The sequence below is a fragment of the Leptonychotes weddellii genome, chromosome 2 (assembly GCF_054177405.1).
Source record: "Leptonychotes weddellii isolate Sample4059 chromosome 2, ASM5417740v2, whole genome shotgun sequence".
NCBI classification, from domain to species: Eukaryota; Metazoa; Chordata; class Mammalia; order Carnivora; family Phocidae; genus Leptonychotes; species Leptonychotes weddellii.
In genome coordinates this window covers 90,937,629-90,945,568 of record NC_138370.1, presented here as the reverse complement: position 1 = coordinate 90,945,568, position 7,940 = coordinate 90,937,629, and the positions used below count along the sequence as shown (strand labels likewise).

The 7,940-nt window shown below is 36.4% G+C and overlaps 1 long non-coding RNA gene across 1 annotated transcript in view; it reads right to left on the bottom strand.

The window, feature by feature from the left end:
- Positions 1 to 1,060: 1,060 nt before the first annotated feature.
- The window catches only part of LOC145720332 (uncharacterized), a 24,407-nt gene continuing 17,527 nt past the window's right edge, over positions 1,061 to 7,940 (bottom strand). The window contains exon 3 of the long non-coding RNA XR_014143249.1: positions 1,061 to 1,256. This is a non-coding gene — a long non-coding RNA (uncharacterized LOC145720332). The remainder of the gene's footprint in view (positions 1,257 to 7,940) is intronic.

Sequence of the window (7,940 nt, the reverse complement as noted above, 5' to 3'; positions counted from 1 at the left end):
TGTGTTATTATAAATTATCATTTACTAATAGTATATAACTATTTTTATGATTTAGAACTCTAGTATTTAATCCATAGAATTTCCTACACTTATATAAAAACTACCCCTGATTATGAACTTACCAGTGTCAAATATCTTGCTAAATGCTTTATAAGATTATCTCATTTGATTCTCATAAATAACCCCAGGTAGTAATTCACCGTTAGCCCCATTTTACAGATGAGACCAATGAGACTCAGAAAGCAGAGGTAAGGGTGCCTGGGTGGCTCAGTCGTTAAGCATCTGCCTTCGGCTCAGGTCATGATCCCAGGGTCCTGGGATTGAGTCCCACATCGGACTCCCTGCTCGGCAGGAAGCCTGCTTCTCCCTCTCCCACTCCCCCTGCTTATGTTCCTGCTCTCGCTATCTCTCTCTCTGTCAAATAAATAAATAAAATCTTAAAAAAAAAAAAAAGAAAGCAGAGGTAATTTGCTGCAGGTCAACAGAGTCTATGGGGAAGTATCTGAATTCAAATCTTGTTTAACAACTCTAAACTTGTGTACTTTATATGACATACAGTTTGGAAATATGTTTGCTTTTTAAAATTAATTATAATTTTACTTAAATTTGCAATTAATTCTCTGACTCAGTTTGGAATTTGCAAATGTTATTGAAACTTAGTGACTCAGGAGCACTCATACATCTAAAAGAAACTGTAGGTAAGAGTGCTACACATCCACTTCAAAGACATCCATCTGGAATAAACATTGCCAGCTACAGGACACAGCTAACAAGTAAAACAACTAAACTGGATAAGAAACCAGGTCAACTCCACCCATGAAGTTCTCTTTGTAGAAAGCCCTGGGTGACCTGGATAACTGACCACTAAGTGATCTGCTTTTCCCTTCCTGCACCCTAATTCTTGCTCTTATGTTTTCCCCAGTGAAGAGTAAACTCACGAAACCCTAGGCAGCCCACCCTTAATCCCAATAAAGGCAGAACTCCAGGTTCCCTCCTTCCATCCCTCTCTTCCCTCTCTTTCTACAAGCAACCTGTTTATGGGGCCCCTGATATGCTAGGTATGCCCTCCTAGGATTTGTGAGTAACAAACCTTGTTTTCTCAAAGTGCCTTGTTGATTGTTGCTGAGGTGCATCTTGCAATCATAAGAACCACAAGGGCCAGTCTAGCAACAAGAATGGCTCTGAAAGGTGGAAATACCCAGGGGAGCTCACCTCAAGTCAGAGGGACCCAAGTGAACGTCTCAGGAACTCCTAGCCTTAGACAGACAAACACATAAAGGGGTATCAACCTTTTGTATTTCAACTTCTTTAGCCACAGATTACCTTCCAAACAGTAACAAAAATTAAAAAAAATAAATAAATTTCCTAAATCACCAGTCAGGCTCAAAATGAAATAGGAATTAAGACTATTCTTCAACAGTATACCCTTGAGCATCTTTAAGCTAGTTATCTAAACACAGGTTTCTAAACATTGCCTCTGCTTCCTACAATTCAATGAGATAGTGCAAGTAAATCACTTAGGACAGTGCCTGGAACATGGTGAGTGATTAACAAAAGTTAAGCATTATTTTTCATCATTTCATCTTTATTCTTCTCACAAAATACGCAAAACTTTCATAATTCAATAGAAAAAAATAAAAATGTAGCACACTCAAAACTCAAAAAATAAAGTCAAATACACTGTTTGACAGAGCTATCTTTCTCCCTCCACTTTAAGCTGGTTAAATGGATGACATTTTCAATAGGAAAAAGAAAGCATTTCTTTTACTTTCGAAGTTGGCAATTTCCCAGTTTTAAAGATTTCAGAGTCACTATTACAACTTATTAGTAATTCTCACTACAATATTCTTTTTCTCTTCTTACACTGTTCTGGCTGTGGTACTGAGGCAGCCACATATCTTATTCAGATAACTGATAAGGCAGGGGCACCTGGGTGGCTCAGTCATTAAAGCGTCTGCCTTCGGCTCAGGTCATGGTCCTGGGGTCCTGGGATCGAGCCCCGCATCGGGCTGCCTGCTCCCGCGGGAGGCCTGCCTCTCCCTCTCCCACTCCCCCTGCTTGTGTTCCTGCCCTTGCTATCTCTCTCTCTCTGTCAAATAAATAAATAAAATCTTAAAAAAAAAAAAAAAAGATAACTGATAAGGCAAGATGCTCCTAGCCTTGGTTGCAGCACACCTCAATGCTCCTTGTTCTCCCGTGCAGTTCAAGAACGTTATTATGTGAGCTCTGGGAGTCTCCGAGGGAAAGACAGAAAAAGGATATCGTGGAAGACAAGAAGGAAAAAGAGAGACTGAAGTTTGTGATGAGAGAACAAGAAATGAAGAGGGCTTCATTTTTTAAGACTTAGAATTGAACAGAAAACTTCAGTTGCCATATAATGTTTCCTGACTACATTTAGGTAGTCAAGGCTTTGTTTATATGGTTCTTCCCATAATTTCCCCTCTTTCCCACTGCTGCACAGATCCAACAAGGTCCAAGTGTCCAGAACACATGTTTGGGTCATTCCTCAAGCACTCCAGGATCCCTGCCTGTTTAGTAAATCATCCATCACCTCCTCCCCAACTCCACACATACAAAGAATGCCAAGGCATCCAAGAGAAACATTTTGTGATTAGACTAGGGCTAAAGTGTTATGGACCATCCTTTACCCTTTAATGTCATGGTGTTCCTTATACTGTGACTTCAGTAGTACTATGGTTATAATTTTGTTAGGGCTATTAAAAATCTATTATGCACAAACAAAACACTCTTACCCCATGAATATCAGTAAAGATGGCAAAACAATCCTAAACCAGGGAATTTTAAGAAAGATCATCAAGGGGTCATGTCTCTTTTATTCTGAATAGCTATATTTCAAAGTCAAAACAAGGACCAAGGTGGACAAGATGAGCAGATAATATCAAGAGAAACTGTATACCAACATGATTTGGCTTAAAGATCTTTAATTTATTTATTTGCTTCAATAAGCTAAATAGCAACTGTGAGCAAGGAGGAAGTGACGATGTGGATGATGTGTGCTACCTATATTGGAACTGACCAGTCTTTCTCATTGCCTTGGCCACTACTTACTCTTGGCTGGCATGTCTAGTGATCTCTTCTTGCAGATCCCTTTTCTATTTCCTTGAAGGTCAGGTGTCCCTTCATAGGCAGCATGTGGCATACCAAAAGCAGCTCAACATGCTCAAGAAAGACGCAGGAAGTCAATGTTAATGCTCATCATGTCTGGCAGGCCAGACAGCCCTCTGTGCTAATGGGAGTCTGCGTACTCTACATATGCCTCATATTCTATTGATTTGTAGCTGCATCTGCCATATTCTGACTGGTGACAAAGACTTTCTCAATGACCAAACTTCAAATAGGTTCCTCTGAAGCTTTTTCTGTCTAGGCCTCATCCTTTGGCCTCAGTCAGCTGTAGCAAGAATCCTACTACTACGGCAGTTAAATGAGATTCCCCTCACCTTTGGTAATCTTACCACCCTTTATATCTGATCAAATTCCTTATTCCTCTCTCTCAATATCTGATCACCCAGATCTGCCTTCAGCACAAATCTTGTTATGTTGGTTTATCAAGAATCCCCCTACCCTTGATATCTTCTCCACCAACCTTGATATTTCTATCCACCAACTTCCAACCCCCACCCACTCTGCTCTTAGGCTATAAATCCCCAGCTGTATTTAATATATTCAGAGTTGAGCCTGATATCCCTCTCCTCTATTGTGATAGTCTTGACACCTATCCCAACAGTCTTGAATAAAGTTTTTCTTTTCATTTTAACTAGTGTCAGAACCATATTTTTCTTTCTTTTTTTTTTTTTTAAGATTTTATTTATGTATTTCACAGAGAGAGATAGCGAGAGCAGGAACACAAGCAGGGGGAGTGGGAGAGGGAGAAGTAGGCTTCCCGCTGAGCAGGTAGCCCGATGTGGGGCTTGATCCCAGGACCCTGGGATCGTGACCTGAGCCGAAGGCAGACACTTAACGACTGAGCCACCCAGGCACCCCAGAACAATATTTTTCTTGAATACCAGTTACATCCAAAGTAACATAAAACCTTACATAATTGATTATAATTTATTTACAAGTAATTCCTCTCCTTATCAATGCATGCAAGAACTTTTCAGTACTTTTCAAAATATGTTCATAATTTTGGAGTACAGCAGGTATTTATCTCTTCTAAGCAAGGTAACCATATGTGTAGGCAGAAGGAGGTAAATATGTTTCCAAATTTAACTACTTTTGAGGAAAACATTTTTATAAGCAAAGGAACATTTTTGTTGGGAAAGCATACTCAAGCATAGCAAACAAATTTTTACTCACTCCTATCAAAATGTCGCATGAGGTATTCTTTAAAAAAATCACTCATTCTATGGATTGTATATTCATTGTTATTTTTATTTCTAGGAGGTAAAGGACACACTGAATCATAACGTAATTTTGTGTGACTCTTCTGGATATTATTTTATTCAGTTCGATTAAGGCACTTACAGGAATAAGGCCTTTAGGACCTCTTAAAATTACAATTACAACCTTCAAAAATTTCAAATTGTGAACACAAGCTTTCATTAAGATGTAATATCAACTGTACTAGAATCAAGGCCCACGTTTCACTAAATTTCATGGAAACAGATGTGACCTCATTTTTCCAAAAAAAACGTATTTGCATTTTTCACATGCATTTGGAAGTTTTAACAATGTTATTAGTATATAAACAGCACTTTATTAATCTATATGCTTATTAAACCCTTAAGGAGTCTCAAAAAATACAAATAGAATAACAATATTAGAACTGAAAAATATTTAAACCATGTGCAATTGTAGAAAATTGCCACAATAATCCTATGTAAATACAGCAGCAGTTTTAAAAATTACTTATGTTTATTTAACAGAACAGATAATGCGATATACATATATAGATAATATATGTATACACTATAAATTCAAAAGTATAAGAAACAATAAAATAAGAAGTCTCTTTCATTCCTGTCCTTCACCTTCTACTTCCCAATTTCCTTCTCCAGAGATGCCTAGTCTCACTAATTTATTATGAATACTTTCAGATAAACAGACTTACCTAGCTATGTGGCCAGGGACAAGTTATATAATCAGCCCATAACTCAGTTTCCTAAGCTACAAAATAGGTGGAAGAACCTTGAATTAGGTAAACATTATTTTTACATATAAATTACATTATGTTCTAATTACTATACTGTACCTTGGTTTGTTTCTCTTTTTCAAGCTGTTGGAGCTCATTCCTTACCAACTATGTATTAGTGCCTCTGTATTTTTGACAATTACACATTATCCCATGATACGCTTGTATGATAAATTATTAATACACATATATATGTATACGAATATATATGCTATATATACGTCAAGTCATTACGCTGTACACCTTAAACTTATACAGTACTGTATGTCAATTATATCTCAACAAAACTGGGGGAAAATAATATATGTTAATCAACTCAATTATGAACTTGTGTCATCCTCAGACTTCTAATGTTTGATAATATTAACTCTTTAAAATTTAAGAGATTTGGGGCGCCTGGGTGGCTCAGTTGGTTAAGCGACTGCCTTTAGCCCAGGTCATGATCTTGGAGTCCCGGGATCGAGTCCCGCATCGGGCTCCCTGCTTGGCAGGGAGTCTGCTTCTCCCTCTGACCCTCCCCCCTCTCATGCTCTATCTCATTCTCTCTCTCAAATAAATAAATAAAATCTTTAAAAAAATAAAAATAAAAAAAATAAAATAAAATAGAAGAGATTTTACCCATCCTAATATTTACAATAGCTTTCTCTCTATAATTTTTCACATCTTCAAATTTAATTGATTAATTTTTCTGTAAGTTTAACTTTCACATCTCAAATATCTTTTCTGTTATTTATTTATGTATTCAGTAAGATTTATTCAAGAGTGACTGTTCTAGTTGCTAAAGTTGTAGTAAGAAACACACATAACATGTATAACCTCCTGGAACCTTCATATTAGAGAGAGGAGAAAAATAATATACAAATACTTTTAGAAAATAGTTTCAAGAACCATTCTTGGCTTAAAAAAACAACTCCTCTCAGGAAAATAGATATGATCAGGAGCTTTCTTAATCTAATAGAAGTATCTACAAAAAACCTAAAGCAAACATCATACTAAATGAAGAATTCTTAGTAGCTTTACCGCTGAAGTAAAGAAGAGTACTGCTCTCGTGCTGTCATCACTTCTATTCAACAATGTTCCAAAGGCCCTCGTCACTGGTAGAAGGTGTATAACAATGAATGAATTAACACTGGAACTTAGGAATAAAAGTAACTATTCTCAGTGAAATGATTATATATTTTAAAAATCATATGTACATTAAGAATGTGCAGATATATATATATATATAATATATATAAAGGATATATACAGGTAAATATTAGAAATTAATAAATGATTTTAGTAATATCACAGGATACAAAAGACATTTTATTTCCATACATTAGTTGTTTATTGCTGTCCAAAACTTACTGGCTCTTATGGGAATAACCATTTTCTTAAATCTCAAGATTCTGTAGGTCAGGAATTCAGTTTGGCTAAGAAATTATTCTGTTGTATGGAACATGAACAAAGGTCTCTATGGTGTTCTGCTGGTAGATGGGCTAATCTGGAACATTCAGACATTCACATGTCTGAAGTCTTGATGGAAATGGCCATAATCCTAGGCTCAGCTAAGGCTGTGGACTAGACAGTTTACTCATGGCCTCTCCAACATGGAGATCTCAAGAGCATTCAGAAATTCTGCATGGCAACTCAGAACTTCCAAATGTAGTGTGTCAAGAGATAATAGGTGAAAACTGCCTGGGCTGGGAAAATGGTATAGAATCATTACTATTAGCAAAAGCCATTTCAGAGCCCCCTCAAAATTGAAAGAGACAGGACAACAATCTCTTCTTTTCATGAGATAACTAACACAACAGTTATAAGAGGTAAATGAAGCCCTGGGCTCAGTACTATACACAGATTATCTCCTTCAATTCACTCATACAATGCATTTCATACATAAGAAAATCAAGGTACACAGAGGTTAAGTAGATTGGGCATGACTTAAAAAAACTGACTCATTAAAAACAAACAAAAAACCCAAGGAATTTATTAGTATCTCTTTAGAATAGAAAGATGTGATATAAAGATTTTATATATATATATATATATATATATATATATATATATATAAAATAAATCAATGCAAATCAAAACACATGTATTGATAACAGTATTAATTTGTTACACAATATATTAAAAGAAAAAAAAAACTTTAGTGACAAAATGAAAACTTGTAAAAGAGCCATGAATTGCAAAGAATCCAGTTTATTTAAAGTACCAATGAAGCAGTGGTATGAGGATGCAGGTGGAAAAACTAATCATGGAATAAAATGTCATAAATGCACCATATTTGTAATAGGGAAGTGTGTGTGTGTGTGTGTGTGTGCGCGCGCGCGTGTGTGTGTTGTTTGCTTGATACAAAGAACAGGAGGGCAAAGAAAGCATGCAGCTCTCAACTAGGAAAACTAATATATAAAACATGACTATAAACAGCTTTCTAAAGACAGGTACACTGTGTTAAACATGATTTATATATTTAGCTCCTGGCTTGAAAGTGAAAATCAGCACTGGATCTACAAAAGCTGTTGAATTTTTCTGAGGTTTAGCACTACAATAAATTGCTCAGTAGCAACTTTTTCTCAAGAAGCTGACTGGTTTGTGTAACTTTATGCAAATTTTCTACCTGGTAAATTCAGTGTGGGGAGGCAGGGAGCAGAGAAGACGGCAGGCTTCCTTTACTTGGATGTATACACCATGGTTAATAAATTTTAACAGGCACGAGTAAGTAAAGAAATAGCTGCTCAAGGAGAACACAGACAAAGAAACATTAATTTTCCCCACTAAATGTACTTAATTAGCATAG